The sequence below is a fragment of the Peromyscus californicus genome, unplaced genomic scaffold (genome assembly GCF_007827085.1).
Source record: "Peromyscus californicus insignis strain IS unplaced genomic scaffold, ASM782708v3 Scaffold_5__1_contigs__length_169319896, whole genome shotgun sequence".
In the NCBI taxonomy this organism is placed as follows: domain Eukaryota; kingdom Metazoa; phylum Chordata; class Mammalia; order Rodentia; family Cricetidae; genus Peromyscus; species Peromyscus californicus.
The window spans coordinates 156,417,875-156,436,545 of record NW_026294573.1 but is presented as its reverse complement, the minus strand read 5'-3'; the positions used below and the strand labels follow the sequence as shown (position 1 = coordinate 156,436,545).

Genomic DNA, 18,671 nt, shown 5'->3' with positions numbered 1-18,671 from the left:
TGGAGAATGTCAGAAAACAGGACGAAGCCAGAGTCTGTAGGGGAGTGAGGGATTTACACCAACAAATTTTGATGTAGGGTTCCTAGCCAGTTGAGACCTTGGAGAATGGCTATATGAGAAGCTACATACGGCTTTTGGTCCCTTGCCCCGCTCAGTAACCTGGACCTGCAAGGGGCCACTCAGCAGGAAAGGCAAAGCACGCTTCTTGGGAATCTGTGATTTTATTGTCGGCATGGCGACTGCGCCTGAATCCACCGCTGTTTCCTAAGGACAGCGCCTGAATCTACGCTGTTTCGCTGGAATCTATGCTGTCTCTATTAGGACCGTGCCTGAATCTACGCTGTTTCCCTAAGGACCGCGCCTGAATCTACGCTGTTTCACCGGAATCTATGCTGTCTCTATAAGGACCGCACCTAAATCTACGCTGTTTCCATAAGGATCGTGGCTACGCTGTTTCCGTAAGGACCGCGCCTGAATCTACGCTGTTTCCGCAAGGACCGAGCCTACGCTGTTTCCGTAAGGACCGCGCTGGAATCTGTGCTGTTTCCATAAGGACCGTGCCTGAATCCTGCTGTTTCTGTAATGACCATGCCTGATCTACGCGCCTGAATCTATGCTGTTTCTGTAAGGACCGCAGCTCCTCAATCATTGCCCCTCTGCTCAGGCCGAGGAGGCCTAATGGGACTTCTGTGTCCCGCCAGAACCACCTCTGCCTCTGTACCCAAATACAGTTTTTAGCTAAGTTTCTTAAGTCTTTACCAATAAAGGCTGCAGAGTCAATACTGGGATGTACAGAATACTCCTCTACCCCTTTAAGTCCCCTCGGCTCTTTCGCTATAAGGAGGAAAGATGAACACAAACATCGGTAGTTCTCTACTTATATAGATATATAATAGAGAGATCAACAGAGCTTTGGGTTAGTTTTGTTTTAAAGGAAAAGGTGTCTTCCTAAGTATACACATGTATGGTGTACCTTCTAGATTTGACTTTATGCAGATGAGCACTACGTTATAGACTGTTTAATCACCAACATTTCCTACAGCCAAACATGTAACTCTTTCTTCCTGGGTTTTAGGTGGTCTACTAGATGACTTTTTACTCAGTCAAACTCGACATAATCCAAAGCAGCAAAGTTTGGACAGTGAAAGAAAAACGTCATGGCCACCAACACCATGCAATTCAGGAGTGAGCACCTATCCTAATAAACAATGCAGTGTCCTTTGTCCTCTGAAGACCTATATTCACGGTACTGAGGAGGCCCACATGTTCAGACAGGGGAAGCTGATGATAAATGACTACCTGGTCCTTAGCGTCATCCAAGTATCACTGAATCACTTACTCCCTTGGCTTTGTGCTCACGAGGACTCTCAGAGGCTTTCTGCTGCTTAAGCAGGATTTCAGGAAGCAATCGACTTCAGGAAAGGTCTCAGAAAAACCAGGTCACCATTAATAGCAAAAATCTTCTTCCCAACTTCCATGCCAGCCATCTAAGGAAGAAATGCCAAGAAGAATTAGGATGATAATTTAATAGATACTTTAGGTTTTCAAAAACTGAACCACGGGGAAGGCTCAGCATGTACTGATTTGGACATGAGAACACATACACAATAGCTTTATATAAATGTATATAATAGAACTATGAATGAAGTAACATAAATCTGTGCCATCATCATGAATGGGATTGAACAGCTTTACTGAAATCAACCTTTGCCCCACCCCCATGCACACTGTACCCATCTTTGGCTCTTTCTTGGTGTTGTAGTAACAGACCCTTTAATTTAAAAAAACCAAAAAACAACTTGTCCTTTAATGTACAAACTCCAGGTTAATTACTTTTACATATGTTTTATATATTATATAAATATATGTGTTTACATATACATATTGCATATATATTTATTTAACTTAGAAAATGTCACCCTCTGAACATATGAATGTATTGACCACAGACAATAGGAATCTCCAGCCTACATCAGCATGGTGTGCCTAGTACCGAGGAATGGAAGGAGTGGCCTGGAATCCAAGCAAGTGCCAAGGGCAGAGTTGACCCCAATGCACCATGCTGAGAAAGGACAAGGACGACAATACCCCTACAGTTAGCCCAGATGTTCTTAACCAGCAAGACTGCACATAAATCCCCCACTGTTTTGGACTGCAGCTGTTTGATGAAACAGTATATTTTGTCTATGGTGGAGTAAGATGAAGCTGTGCCCTAAGATCAGCCTCTAAAAATGCCCAGGAGAAGGACCTTCTCCTAGAGAACTATTAACCATAGTCATTTTGTGATCAGATACACTAGCAGAGTACAACTGAACCAGCGGCAATGTATTTGCACTTGGAGTGCTGGATAGAAAGCTTTATCTGGCATATTTGTGTTTGATGGTAAAATAAAAGACCTTTAGTATTAATATATACAAAGTACCACTGACTTCAGTAAACAGATTTAATATTATGTATGTTCTACTTCTGCAGTTCTTACATTTTTATTAAAGACCTGGATCCTGAGGTGTTTGCTTAGGGGCTGTGTATCTTGTAAGCTAGACAGCAGGGTAAAGAGTCTTACATCCAGCATCACTGTGGCACAGCACTGAAAAGGAAGCCACATGAAGACAGAGAAGAAAGGAAGGAGGGAAGGGGGAGAGAAGGGAAAAGAGGGAAGGGGAAGAGGAGGGAAAAGAGGGGGGAGGAGGGGAGTGAAGGAGGGAGGAAGGGGGAAAGTTCATATGTGTGTACATGTGTGTACATACATGTGGCAGCCAGAGGGCAACCCTGGTTGTTGTTCCTCAAGTGATATCAACCTTGTCACCTTGTTTCTTGAGACAGGCCTCTCATTGGCCTGGTATTCACCAAGCAGCCTAGGACAGCTAGCCTGTGACCTCAGGAGCTCACCTGCCTCTACTTCCCAAACATAGGATCACAACTGAACACACCACACTTTTGTTTCAATGTGCGTTTTGGTTCTTGAACTCAAGTCCTTATACAGAAAGACTGTTAGGCTAAATTATCAGTCCAGCTCAGAACATTGTATTTTGTCTGCTTTCTACATTTCCATGCTCTCAGAATCTAAAATGCTACCTAATAGATAACCATTATCAAGTGACTATTTCTCAGTGAAGAAGTCAATGATCAGAAGATTCCACTGTTTAAAACCCTAGTGATGTGAGAGAGTGCCAATTGGCATTAATCCAATGAGAAAGCCAACGTGCTTGCTTTACTGATGGAAATCATATTCCCAGAGAAGACAGTGGAGGAGGAAGACAGAAGATGCTGCCTTTGGTTGAACACAATGACCATGTGGCACACAGCACAGTTGTCACATCCTACATAGCTCCCACAGAGCCCTAGGATAGATTTCATGACTGGGAAGATCCTGAAGTCACAGAACATGACACTTGGGAACTCGGTAATTGGGAGCTGTAGATCTCTGGAGTACCACCACCTCCCCGGTCCATCATCACCGACACACAGCCTCAGCTGCTACAAATCCAACACTACTTTACAGAACTTCAGAGACACAATCTTCAACAAACACATAAAGGTCGATTTCAGTTTGGCACTATATTGTATGATGATAGACTTTTAACAAAAATGCTAATTTATATTACCTCAGCATTAGACCCCTTTTCCACTAACTTTATTATTGGAACTTTATTTTTGTCTTCCAGCCCAAAGCCATAGCTGCCTTCATTGGATTTAATCTGAAATGTAAAATAGTAACATTATTGATAAAGAACAAGGAGAGTATCCCAATGAAATCGATTGAAAGCATCAGTGTGCTTGCCTGTTGATCGCTGTACCCGAAGCAAACTTCAGGCACAGCAGCTTACCAACAGTGACTTAGTTATGACATTCTCCACAACTTTCAAGTCATGTTTTTTTCAAGTCTTTTTTTTAATGAGATCTTTGTTGAATTTTAAACCACCAAAAGAGATAAACTCTACGACAAACCTGTTCTTGAAAGCAAACCTTTTGGTGCCTTTTTTTTTTCAAGTCTTTTTTTAAATGAGATCTTTGTTGAATTTTAAACCACCAAAAGAGATAAACTCTATGACAAACCTGTTCTTGTAGACTCCTCCATAGGGCCTATTAACTCCTCAACCAAAGGCTCTTGACCAGTTTTACAAAACCAGGTATGAGTTCCCTCAGCATTTCAAACAAATAACTTTGGGAAAATTGAATATACATGTAGGAGAAAGAAATTGTATACTTAGCTCTCATCCTGCGTAAAAATCAAAAATCTCAATTTTATGTCTGAAACTCTAAAGTTACTATAGTATGAAGTAGGGATGCAATTAAAAGTACAGTTATAGGTAAGGGCTTTCTGAATAGGCCTCTAGCCACTCATAAATAAGGCCAACAATCAACAAATAAAATACAAAATTTAAAAAAATTTCCATACTGCAAAGGAGGTTGTTAAGTGGCTGAACAGGAGCCTAGAAAACAGAAAAAAAAATGAGAGATAACTGTAGTCAGAAAGTTTTTCCAGTCCCGCCAGGCCCCCACAGTCCTGTGGCCCACTTATAAAATAATCACTCAGAATCTTATATTAATTATAACTGTTTGGCCATTAGCTCAGGCTTAATACTGACTAGTTCTTACAAGTAAATTAACCCATAATTCTTATCTGTGTTTAGCCATGTGGCTTGGTACCTTTTCTCAGTTCTGCCTTGAGATCTTGCTTCCTCTGTGTCTGGCTGATGACTCCTGACTCAGGCCTTCCTCTTCCCAGAATTCTCCTTGTCTGCTTGCTGTTGGTTGGTGATATTTTATTTATGATGAAATGTGATATTTTATTTGTATGTTAATAAAGTTGCCTGGAGATCAGAGGTCAAATAGCCATTAAGCAGAAGTCAGGCAGTGGTAGCACACACCCTTAATCCGATCACATGGCAGCCAGAGACTCTGTGTGGTCAAGGACACAGTCAAGTGTGGTGACATGAGCCTTTAATCCTAGTATCAACCATAGAGACCTGGAAGTCTGTTTGGACAGGCAGAGACAAGGAAGTCATGTGGCTGGGTTTAGGGCCAATGAGAAGGCAGAACAGAAAGGCAAGATAAGGTGGTGGTAAGATAAGGCAGTCGTGGCTCTCTGATCTCTTTGGCTATTACCTCTATTTGGCTCTGTGTTTCTTATTTAATAAGACTGTTTAGAATTTGGTCTACAGCTTGCCCTGCCTATACTTCCTGTCTGGCTACTGGCCAATCAGTGTTTTATTTATCAACCAATCAGAGCAACAGAAAGACATCCCATAGCAGATAACTGACAGAGTGTTAGTTAGTATCTAGAATATGTGAAGAACTTACAAAAACTATTCTTTGAGAAAGCAAACAGCCTAGTTAAAGGCATGCTATATAGAATTGAACAGAAATGTCTTAAAAGAAGAAACACAAATGGGTAATAAATACTTGGAGAAGACATGGAGGAGCTGGAGAAAGGATAAAATGATAAGTTAGAGAAATGAAAGGGAAGTGAGGAATGATGTAATTATATTTAAACTATTTAAAGAAATTAAGCAAAAAAATAAAACTTCAAAAAGGTGTTAAGTGTCTTTAGTCATCAGAGAACCACAGACTAAAACTATTTAGATACTTTATCTTACTCCAGTCAGAATGGATGTTATCAAGAAAACAAAGGCTAAAGAGATAACTCAGCAGGTCAAAGTGTAAACTGTAAACCTAAATTCAGTTCTCAGAACCTATATAATTTGGTTCATAACTACCTACAAATATCATTCTAGGGGATTCAATAACATCTGGCTTCCTCAAATACCTGCACTTACATGTGCATACTCACATATGGATGCACACACATGCATAATTAAACATAAAATTTTTAGAAAGAAAACAAGTTACTAGGATTCTATTGAGAATGTGGGGAAAAGGGAAACCTTATTTGCTCTTGGTGGGAATGTAAACTGGTGTAACCACTATAGAAAACAGCTTGGAGCTTCATCCAACAGGTAGAAATTGAACTGCCATGTGATCAGTTATACCACTCATGGAAATATACTCAAAGGAATTCATATCCTACAACAAAGACACCAACACTTATGTGTTCACTATTGTTCTATTCACAATATCTAGGAAATGAGATGAGGCTAGATATCCAGTGACTGCAGAATCAACAATGAAAATGTGGTGCATGTAAACAATGGACTTATTTAAGAGACAATCACTAGGAATGGTCTTATTTGAGACCAGTGGACTTACTTGAGACCACTACTAGGAAATTATCAGACACTGAATAAATATTTAGTGAATATATGTGATATATGTTTAAGCAATGATTCTCAAGTTATTTGAAATTTTAGTGTAGTTGACACTTAACTATGTTTAAGAATAAAATCTATATGCTGACTGTAATTCATTTCAGGATATGACATGCTTTCTTACTTTCATTGATAATGAAATGAGATATTATATAAAAAGAATTATCTCAGAGTCTCAAAATCTGATTGATGTGAATTGAGTGCTTTTTTATTGAATTGTATTTAAGTAAAGAATCAATGTTCTACCAACTTTGCTTAAAATCAATCAAGTTATCAAGGGCATAAAATATTCCAAGTACAAATTAATAGCATATAGAAGAGGCAGCTGAAAAGGAATCTGTATATATAATAAAAGGAAGGTATCCCAAGATAATAATTTTATAGATTCAAGAGTAGTCAAATTAATTGTAACTTTATCTAGTGTTTCAGAGAGACTGAAGTACAGATCTCATTGATAGATACATTAAAGAAAATAAACTAAAATGGATAACATTCTTAAATAATATAGATTATATTTTCTTAATCCCTAAGTTGTTTATGGGTTAATACACAAAATTTTTAGGAATTTCAAATACAAAATAGATAATGCTCTGTCCTGGTGACTACAAAAATCATTCCAAATTTGGAATTCTATTCATTGTGTTTCATAAGCTGAACTAGAATATTATTATAGGCGACCTGATGCTGGTAAACTGTGTGTGTTGGGGGTAATGAAAAAGATGGAGACAGAAAGAGAAAGAAACAGAGACAGACATACAGAGAGAAGAGAGAAAATGTTATAAAAATAATTTATTTGACATTTTAACCTTTCTAGCTACACATTTTAAAGAATCCCTTTTCAAAAACACCAATTTAAATAAAGCTATAGGTTTTAGTATATTCATGTTACACTAAGAGCACATCATAAACTTCTAGCAATACAGAAGTATATATGATACTACGATTTGTAATAGAAAATAATGAGTTTCTGAGTTTTCCTTCTGTTTCAAACCCTGAACAAAACTGCTTGCTCCTATCACCTTATTGTCCTAGATGTTAAACCAATGCTTCTTATTGAAATTAATTCAGTAACTATATCTGTTAATAATCTTTGTTCAATTTACATTAGCAGCTAGGGTTAGGATTGATCTTGATGTTATACTCTATTTCAAAAAGAGAAAAGAATCAATCTCATCTCATTCACCTAATGAACAGTTCTTATGACTTACCAAACTATCTTTTGGCATTGAGGTTTTGCAACCAAATAACAAAACAAGTCTTTAACAAAAGGTGAGTGACTTATTTCCCCTAGACTTTAGTTTTCTTCTAAAACTTCCCATTTCATAATAAACTGGTATTTAATAGATACTTGAATATCATTTTCCTTGTTAAATCCAGGAAGAAGATTTTTGCATGACTCAAGGAAAAGACAGTAAAACATTGTTCTCAAAGATGGAAGACTATTCACTAGTAGGTGCCTCTCATATTAAATATTTCTTTTCTTTCTTTTTCTTTCTTTCTTTCTCTCTTTCTCTCTTTCTTTCTTTCTTTCTTTTATTATTTGATTTAATATAAATATCAGCTATGGATTTCCCTGTCCTCCCTCCTCCTGCCCCCCCCCCCCCCCCGACCCTCCCTCCAGCTCAAGGACTCTGCTGGAGATTCACATCTCCTCCAGGGCAAGGACTCTGCTGGAGATTCAACTCAACCTGGTAGATTCAGTCCAGGCAGGTCCAGTCCCCTCCTCCCTGGCTGAGCAAAGTGGCCCTGCTTAGGCCCCAGGTTCCAAACAGCCAGCTCATGCCCTAAGGACAGGTCCCAGTCCCACTGCCTGGGTGCCTGCCAAACAGTTTAAGCTGATCAACTGTCTCACTTATCCAGGGGCCCTGATCCAGTAGGGGGCTCCTCAGCTATTGGTTCATAGTTCATGTGTTTCCACTAGTTTGGCTGTTCGTTCCTGTGCTTTTTCCAATCTTGGTCTCAACAGTTCTTGCTCATACAATCCCTCCTCTTTCTCGACAACTGGACTCCTGGAGCTCCACCTGGGACCTGGCTGTGAATCTCTGCATCTGCTTCCATCAGTCATTGGTTGAGATTTCTAGCATGACAATTAGGGTGTTTGGCCATCCTATCACCAGAGCAGGTCAGTTTGGGCTTTCTCTCAACCATTGCCAGTAGTCTATTGTGGAGGTATCTTTATGGGTTTCTGGGGACCTCTCTAGCACTTTGCTTCTTCCTATTCCCATGGGGTCTTCATTTATCATGGTCTCTTTTTCTTTGTTCTCCCTCTCTGTTCTTGATCCGGCTGGGATCTCCTGCTCCCCCAAGCTCTCTTTCCCTCGACCCTTGCCCTTTATTACCTCTCCCATGTCCAGTTTGCTCATGTAGATCTCATCCATTTCTCTGTCATTGGGCGATCCCTGTGTCTTTCTTAGGGTCCTGTTTTCTAGGTAGGCTCCCTGGAGTTGTGAGTAGGAGTCTAGTCTTCTTTTGTTTTACATCTAGTATCCTCCTATGAGTGAGTACATACCATGTTTGTCTTTCTGAGTCTGGGTTACCTCACTCAGGATGATTTTTTCTAGATCCATCCATTTGCCTGCAAACCTCATGATGTCATTGTTTTTCTCTGCTGAGTAGTACTCCATTGTGTATATGTACCACATTTTATTTATCCATTCTTCAGTTGAAGGGATAGCCAAAAGAATCTTGTACAATAAAATAACCTCTGGAGGCATCACGATCCCTGACCTCAAGCTCTACTATAGAGCTACAGTAATAAAAACAGCTTGGTACTGGCATAAAAACTGACATGTGGACAAATGGAATCAAATTGAAGACCCTGACATTATGCCGCATACCTATGAACATATAATTTTTGACAAAGAAGTCAAAACTGTACAATGGAAGAAAGAAAGCATCTTCAACAAATGGTGCTGGCATAACTGGATATCAACATGTAGAAGGTTGCAAATAGATCCATATCTGTCACCATGCACAAAACTTAAGTCCAAGTGGATCAAAGACCTCAACATAAATCCAGCTTCTCTGAACCTGATAGAAGAGAAAGTAGGAAGTAGTCTTGAACGCATTGGCATAGGAGATCACTTCCTAAATATGACACCAGTGGCACACTGAGAGAAACAATCAATCAATGGGACCTCTTGAAACTGAGAAGCTTTTGTAGAGCAAAGGATACGGTCAACAAGACAAAGCGACAGCCTACAGAATGGGAAAAGGTCTTCACCAACCCCACATTTGACAGAGGCCTGATATCCAGAATATATAAAGAACTCAAGAAATTAGACATCAAAATGCCCAACAGTCCAATTAAGAAATGGGCTATGGAGCTAAACAGAGAATTCTCAACAAAGGAAGCTCAAATGGCTGAAAGACATTTAGGGAATTGCTCAACATCCCTAATCATCAGGGAAATGCAAATCAAAATGCCTCTGAGATACCACTTTACACCTGTCAGAATGGCTAGGATCAAAAACACTGAAGACAGTTTATGCTGGAAAGGATGTGGAGCAAGGGGAACTCTCCTCCACTGTTGGTGGGAATGCAAGCTTGTACAACCTCTTTGGAAATCAATATGGCGCTTTCTTAGAAAATTGGGAATCAATCTCCCCCAAGACCCAGCTATACCACTCTTGGGCATATACCCAAGGAATGCTCAATCATACCATAAGGGCATCATGAGGTTTGCAGACAAATGGATGGATCTAAAAAACATCATCCTGAGTGAGGTAACCCAGACTCAGAAAGACAAACATGGTATGTACTCACTCATAGGAGGATACTAGATGTAAAACAAAGATGACTAGACTGCTACTCACAACTCCAGGGAGGCTACCTAGAAAACAGGACCCCAAGAAAGACACAGGGATCACCAATGACAGAGAAATGGATGAGATCTTCATGGACAACCTGGACATGAGTGGGAGTAATGAAGGGCAAAGGTTGAGGGAAAGAGAGCTTAGGGGAGTGGGAGATCCCAGTTGGATCAAGAACAGAGAGGGAGAACAAGGAATAAGAGACCATGATAAATGAAGACCACATGAGAATAAGAAGAAGCAATGTGCTAGAGAGGTCCCCAGAAATCCATAAAGATACCTCCACAATAGACTACTGGCAATGGTTGAGAGAGATCTCAAACTGACCTGCTCTGGTGATAGAATGACTAAACACCCTAATTATCATGCTAGAAACCTCATCCAATGACTGAGGTAACCGGATGCAGAGATCCACAGCCAGGCCCCAGGTGGAGCTCCAGAAGTCCAATTGGTGAGAAAGAGGAGGTTTTGTATGAGTGGGAATTGTTGAGATCAAGGTTGGAAAAAGCACAGGGACAAATAGCAAATGAATGGAAACACATGAACTATGAACCAATAGCTGAGGAGCCCCCAACTGGATCAGGCCCTCTGAATAAGTGAGACAGTTGATTAGATTTATATGTTTGGGAGGCATCCAGGCAGTGGGACTGGGACCTGTCCTCAGTGCATGTGCTGGCTGTTTGGAACCTGGGACTTATACAGGGACATTTGGCTCAGCCTGGGAGGAGGGGACTGGACCTGCCTGGACTGAATCTACGAAGTTGAACTCAATCCTCAGGGGAGTCTTTACCATGGAGGAGATGGGAATGGGAGGTGGACTGGGGGGCGGGGGGGGGGGCAAGGGGGCAGGAGGGATGAGTTAGTTAGTGTAGTAAGACACAAAAAGAGATCAAGCGGATATACACTGGAAAGGAAGAAGTCAAAGTATCACTGTTTACAGATAATAAGATAGTACATATCAGTGACCTGAAAAATTCCACCAGGGAACTCCTACAGCTGATAAATACTTCCATCAGAGAGGCTGGGTACAAAATTAACTCAAAAAAGTCAGTGGCCCTCCTATATACAAACAATAAATGGGCTAAGAAAGAAATCAGGGAAACAACACCATTCACAATAACCATAAATAACATAAAATATCTTGGGGAAGCTCTAACCATGTAAGAGAAAAACTTGTATGACAAGAACTTTAAGTCTTTGAAGAAAGAAATTCAGGAAGATATCAGAAGTTGGAAAGAGCTCCCATACTCATGGATCATTAGTGTTAACATAGTAAAATGGACATCTTACCAAAAGCAATCTACAGATTCATTGCAATCCCCATCAAAATACCAACACAATTCTTCTCAGACCTGGAAAGAATAATACTCAACTGCATATAGAAAAACAAAAAACCCAGGATATCCAAAAGAATCCTGTACAATAAAACAACCACTGGAGGCATCACAATCCCTGACCTCAAGCTCTATTATAGAGCTACAGTAATAAAGACAGCTTGGTACTGGCATAAAAAAAGACATGTGGACCAATGGAATCAAATTGAAGACCCTGACATTAATCTGCACAACTATGAATATATGATTTTCAACAAAGAAGCCAAAAATGTACCATAGAAAAAAGAAAGCATCTTCAACAAATGGTGCTAGCATTTTCTGTTTAATTAAGAAGGAAGTTTTTAACTTTAACATAGTAAAATTACATATAACAAGCAATTACCAAGCAAGAATTACAGTTACAATATCGAGTCTATTTGTATTTGGCAAAATCAAAGAAGATATCCTATCTATCCTATATTTTTGAGTCCAAGGTTTTATATCTCCCTTATCTCCTATCAAAACCAAGGAAAACTATAACTACCTACTCCTCTACTACATCAAAGACCCCAGAAGGATATAATATTACCTAAGTAAAAAGGAAGAGCATTGTAAGCAACTTCCAAAAATCTACAATGAAAGAGATAACTGGCTACCTGGACAGTTATCCAAAGTTCTTCTGCAATGTTGGCACTTCTATCCTCAGCCCATAGTCCTAGAGCTTCTCAGTTGCTTCTCTCTGTGTTCTGTAGAATGTCTGGCAGTTTCTTCTGTGAAGCAGGAACTTGAAGTACCATCTCACCTTACACAGTCCTCCATGTCCAGTTCATACAACATATTATCAAGTAGTCAACACAAGGGCACTTTTTTCCCAGTGGCTACCTTTTGTCACACAAAAAAGCAAACACCATAATGAGTTTCTTCAATGCCCATTATCTTCTCTGAAGTAGATTGGTGCTTCTGGGCCGAGACATGTCTCAATGTCTAGGAAGTCAAAGTTTTTAAACATTTTAAATGTCATATTCTGTAGGTCTTTGAAGTGTTTGAAGATTATCTACCTAATTAAAATATATCTATGTATACCTAAAAAACTTGACATGACTATAAGTTTGATTATCATAGCTGACTAATTATTAATCTGTATTTAATTATCCATTACAGTTTAAATGAATTACACAAACAAAATACTTTAAACAAGAGTAGAAATATACATACAACATAACAAAATTAACTTTAAATTTGTAATAAACTAAAATCCATAGCAATCTGAAGCATTTTAAACAAGTTGTTGCTCTTTAAAAGTAGGTTCAATAATCCTTGTCATCTTATCATATCCATATACTATATTTCCATATCATATTCCCCTTTCTTATTTTAGAAAGATATTGACTATGACCAATAGCAGTTTGTTACCTACAACCTAAACAAAGACAAACATCTATAATCCATTTTTTGGGAATGTGGGTGTAGTTGTCTAGGCTACTTCCTGCTGATATAGGATGCTGGTAATCTTATGTGGACACAAGGAATATTTTAGGATTATGGTCAAGTCCTGACTGGAGTAGTCTGTGAGGCTGTATTCTCTAAGCCAGTTGCCTTGAAGTTGATTTCAGATGTTGGATGATCTGGGCCATGGTGTCATTGGAGACCTTTCGGGGGGGTCTTGGCTAGTCAAACCATATTAGCCTGAAAGAAATCCACAAATTTTCATCTTCTGTGGAAACAAAAGCAGAACCTCTTTTCCAAAGCAACATATCCTTAGACATAGATTTTGAAATCAAGATATTTTTAAAATACACATATTGATTTAACTTAGAAGCTTTTACAATCAAGTATCTCTTTGCATTTAAAAAGCCCAAAGATAATGTAATCTAGATTCTCTGTGTAATATCCATCTTTACATGATGTATTTTATATATTACCTTTACTGTCTCTTAAAGACTTTATTTTTTTAAACTATTTCTTTATATAACTGTCTACATTCATTTTCTTCTCTTTTCTAAGCCTATGTACATTTTTACATATATTGTAAACCATTTAAAGTCTTATTCCATCTGAATCTGCCTTATTGTGAATCTATTGCTTTAAACTGCAGTAGCTAGTACTGAAGTTGCAGCCCTGACTGTTGACTCGGCCTATCTCAGCTTTCCAACATGATGGAATTATGTTTACCACCAGCTCTGGGGGAACAATGCTCACCATTGACTCTGTGAAGCAGTGGGTCTATGCTTCTATCAAAGCAGCGTGTAGCCTAGAAACCTTTTTTTTTTTTTGTCTGTACTAGCAAAGGCTAAATCCATCATGCAGCATAATGTGCAGCTTGGAGATGCCTCATTCCCACCATGCTGCAAGTCATGCCCATACACCATGAACCTGTCATAGAGTAGCTCAAGTCTGCAGGCTGCAGCTTGCCCAAGAGAGACAACAAGGAAGCTGCTTTTAGCTCTGTTTTAGAATCTTTTTTTTTTTTTAAAAAAAGCTTTATCAGGTTTTAGGGGGAAACTCTTGTCCCATGTTTTGGCACCATTTGTAGCTAAAAGTTTTTCTGTGTCCTGCCTGGTCCACAGTTACTCAGATTCAAGTAAACACATAGAGGCTTACATTAATTAAAACTGCTCAGCCATTAGCTGAGGTCTACCACTGACTAGCTTTTACATTTAAACTCAGCCCATTTCTGTTAATCTATATGTTGCCATGTTTTCTGTGGCTTTACCTGTGTGCCATTACATGCTGCTCCCTGGATGGTGGGCTGGCATCTCCTGACTCAGCCTTCCTCTGACAGATTTCTCCTTGTCCACTTACCCCACCTATACTTCCCACCTGGCTACTGGCCAATCAGTGTTTTATTAAACCAGTGTACATAAGCATTATCCCACAGCAGGCTGGGGGGTGGGATGAGGGAAGATGGGGATCTTTGATTGGTATGTAAAATGAATGAAAAAATTTTCTCAATAAAAATTTTTAAAGAGTCAAAACAAAACCAAAGTGTTATGAGATAAGTGGCAATAAAGTAGTCCTTTAATTTTGGCATTTCTTCTGTCCCATACCAGGTGGCTTTTCTGACATGTTTCAGAGATTTTGCATTTTCTTTTAACAAGCATACTTGGATTTAGAGAAAGAGAGAGCCACACTTCAACTCCAAAGCCAGCTTTAACTTTTAATTGAACTGGGACTACATAAAGACCATTTGCATTATAAGTCTGTAGAGAAGAGCAGAAACAAACATTTAGGAAGGTCTATGAAATTTTATTCTGTTAGATCTGTGATACACCAATAGGCTAATTTATTCTTTTTCTTGGAACATTTTTTACTGGATGATTTGTCCTTTTTCTTCAGATGTTTCGTTTGTCCAGTGTTCTTCAGATTCCTTACCCTGCATTCTACTGAAAGACAAAAACAAAAACACTTCCCCAAGCCTAACTTTGGGGAGGATCCCTTTTGGTAAGTTATATCTGATTAAATGAAAAACATTTGTTAGTGGTATAAGTCAGTTTAAATTGAATGGTCATGCTGGTTGATGAACTATCACCTCTCCTAATTAAGAGTTCTCTCATGTTCAAATTGAACCTTTATCAATTTTGATGGTATCCATAGTTTTTTTTCTTCTTCTGTAGAAACAAAAGAAAAACCTCATACCCAACATAATACATATCCTGATTTCCATTCTGAGGTCACTGCATCTTTAAAGTATACAGGCTGATTTAATTCTGTATTTTTTTCTATTATCCAATGTCTCTCCACAGCTGTTGTTCCTTTCTCATTAGCACTGAGAAAATTCAAAGTTAATGGAGCATTATGTAATCTATTTCTGAAGGTTTTTGTTATCCCTTTCTGTTTCTTTAGCATATCTTTTAGAGTTTGATTTGATCTTTTTATGACTGCTTGGCCTATAGGTTTGTGTGGTATACCTGTAATATGCTTTATATTGTAATAAGCAAAAAACTCTTTCATTTTACTAGACACATATGTTGGTGGATTGTCAGTTTTAATTTGTACAAGTATATCCATGATGACCATAACTTCTAGCAAATGTGTGACTATAGAACCAGCCTTTTCAGAACACAGAGGAGTTGCTCATTGAAATACTGAACAGGTATCAATGGTGTGGTGTACATATTTCAATTTTCCAAATTCTCCAAAATTAAACATATCTATTGGCCAGATTTCATTCCTCCAAGTTCCCTTTGGGTTACATCCTGCTAGTAGTGGAGTTTGATTGTATGAAGAACAAGTGGAGTCTGACTGCAAAAAGAAAAAGTAAGACATTTCCTTATAATTTCCTTGGCTTGTTACCAGGTTATGGAAAAATCCTTTTTTAAACCCTTACTATTGACATGATGTGGTTGATATATTGTGCATGCCAATAAACTTATCTGAGGGTCAGAGAACAGGTAAGACACTATATTAAACAGAGAGGTTAGTCAGTGGTAACACACGGCTTTAATCCTAGCATGGCAGAGGCAGAGATCCATTTGGATCTTTGTGAGTTCAAGGCCACACTGGAAACAGTCAAGCATGGTGGCACATACCTTTAATGCCAGGACTTGAGATCTCAGGTCTTGCTTGGGAAAGACAAATGTCTTTAATACCAGGAAGTGACGGCAAGAAGAAAAAAAGTATATAAGCCACAAAGACCAGAAACTAGAGGTTTTTAGGCTTTTAAGTTTTTAGCAGCAGTTCAGCTGAGATCCACTCAGATGAGGACTCAGAGGTTTCCAGTTTGAGGAAACAGGTTTGGCTGAGAAGTTGGCTAGGTGAGGTTAGTTGTGGCTTGTTCTGATTCACTGACTTTTTAGAATTCACCCTAATATTTGGCTCTTGAGATTTTTTTTATTAATAAGACCTTTTAAAATTCATCCTACAACATGATCTTTTTTATGAAATTCTAAGGCCTCCAGCACATTTCCTGTCAATAGTTTATCGATCTCATCATTTCCTTGTGCTAGAGGGCTGGGTAGACCCATATGGAATTGGATGTGAGTTATATATAAGGTATGATTCCTATTCCTGATTATTTCTTGTAACTGAATAAATTACAAAGTTAATTCTGGGATAAATTCAGTAGTTTCAATATGAATACTACTCTTTTGACCTACTGAGAGTAACTATGTTGAGAGGTTCCAAAAAAATCCATTAATATGATCAGAATGGCATGTAATTCCAATTTTTGAACAGAATTATGAGGATGTTGAACCAGTTTACTTAAATTTGCTGATTTGTAACCGGGCTTAGCTTTTTTGTTTGCATTTGTATAAAATATAGGGGCTCCAAATGTTGGTGTTTCCTGTGCAATGCAAGATCAGATCCAATTAGCTTTCTTTATAAGTTTACTTCTATCAATTTTGGGGTACTTGTTAATATCTCCTAATAAATTACTGCAAGATCTTTGTCAAGGTTCACTTTCTGCCCATAATTTGTCAATTTCATCATTAGTTAAAGGTACTACAATTTCTGCTGGGTCTATTCCTGCTAATTGTCGAAGTCTAAATTTTCCTTTTAAAATCAAGTCAGAGATCTTTTCCATATAAGTTTTAAATTTTTTACTCTGTTTAGTTGGTAGAAATATCCATTCTAATATAATATCTTCCTTCTGCATTAAAATTACTTAGAGGGTAAAATAACCAGAGTGCAATCAAGCTTTGGATCCACATGTGCATCCTGTATTTTCTTTTCCACCAAAGCTAATTCTTTCTCAGCTTCAACTGACAATCCCCTTGGCCTATTCATGCCCTTGTCACCCTCTAAGGTTTTGAACAAATTACTCAGCTCATCACTTTTTTACCCCAATAGCGATCTGTAGATTGGAAATGCCTCCAATTAATCTTTGAAAGTCATTAAGAGTCTGTATTTGATGTCTCCTAATTTGCACCTATTGGGGTCTATTTTTTGTAGACCTATTTTATATCCCAAATAATTAATAGAATCTCCTCTTTGTATCTTTTCAGGAGTAATTATAATCCCCAACAAAGCAATTTTTTCTTTACTTCTTCAAACATTTTTTTCTAAAGTATCCACATTTGAATCAGCTAGTAAAATTTCATCCACGTAATGACAAATTATAGATTTAGGAAATTATTTATGTATTACTTCCAATGGCTGTCATACAAAATATTGGCACAGGGTTTGGCTATTTAGCATTCCCTGTGGGAGAACCTTCCATTGATATCTCTTGACTGGCTGGAGATTATTGTAAGTAAGTATCATGAAGGCAATTTTTTCTGTCTTTTTCTTTTAAGGATTTTGAGAAGAAATAGTCTTTTAAATTGATAACTAGCTGGGCAGTGATGGCATGTGCCTTTAATCCCAGCACTCAGGAGGCAGAAGTAAGTGGATCTCTGTGAGTTCAAGGCCAGCCTGGTCTACAGAGCGAGATCCAGGAAAGGCACAAAACTACAGAGAGAGACCCTGTCTCGAAAAACCAATAAATAAATAAATAAATAAACAAACAAATAAATAAATAAATAAATAAATAAATAAAAATTGATAACTATAAGAGGTCATCCTTTAGGTAAAAGAGTACAAAGGAATTCCAGATTGTAGAGAGCCCATTGGCTGCATTACCTTATTAACAGCTTTTAGATCTGTTACCATTCTCCACTTACCAGATTTCTTTTTAATAACAAAAATAGGAGAATGCCACGGACTGGTTGATTTTTCAATATGCTGAGCATTTAACTGCTCTTGTACCGGCTCTTCTAAAGCCTGCAGTTTTTCTGTTAGAGACAATTGCTGAACCCATACAGGTTTGTTTGTTAACCATTTTAAAGGTAGGACTGATGGTGTCTTTGAAAGATCAGCAGCTGTTGTGCCCTGTTCTTGTCCAATCTGGATAATTGGTGACTGTTCTTTATAATACCTTCTAATACTTTTTTCAGAAACATATGTTAATTTATGGTTTGTTTCTGAGGTTGGAAGAATGTTAATCTGGGTATTCCATTGTTATAATAAATCACATCCCCTTAGATTCACAGCTACATTAGCCACATATAGCTTTAATTTTGCTCTCTGTCTTTCTGGCCCTATACATTCAACCCATCTTGTGCTCTGTTTCACTTGAGATAAGGTTCCAATCCCTAACAGCTGAACATTTACCTCCTGAAGAGGCCAATCTGGATGCCAAGATTCTGGTGCAATTATTGTTATGTCCACACCTGTGTCTACAAGACCTTCAATGAGAATGTCATTTATTGATATTTTTAATTTTGGTCTTTGTTCATTTATAGAAGTTTGCCCCAAAATTTGCTTTATGGTTTTTCCCAAATTCTTTGTTCTCTCCT

General features: G+C 38.3%; 1 long non-coding RNA gene across 1 annotated transcript; it reads right to left on the bottom strand.

Annotated features, from left to right (window-relative positions):
• Positions 1–1,339: 1,339 nt before the first annotated feature.
• Positions 1,340–3,872, bottom strand: LOC128096069 (uncharacterized). The gene is made up of 3 exons (XR_008213521.1): positions 3,828–3,872; positions 3,606–3,698; positions 1,340–1,487 (listed from the first exon to the last, which is right to left on the bottom strand). It is a non-coding gene; the product is annotated as an uncharacterized LOC128096069 (long non-coding RNA).
• Positions 3,873–18,671: the final 14,799 nt, after the last annotated feature.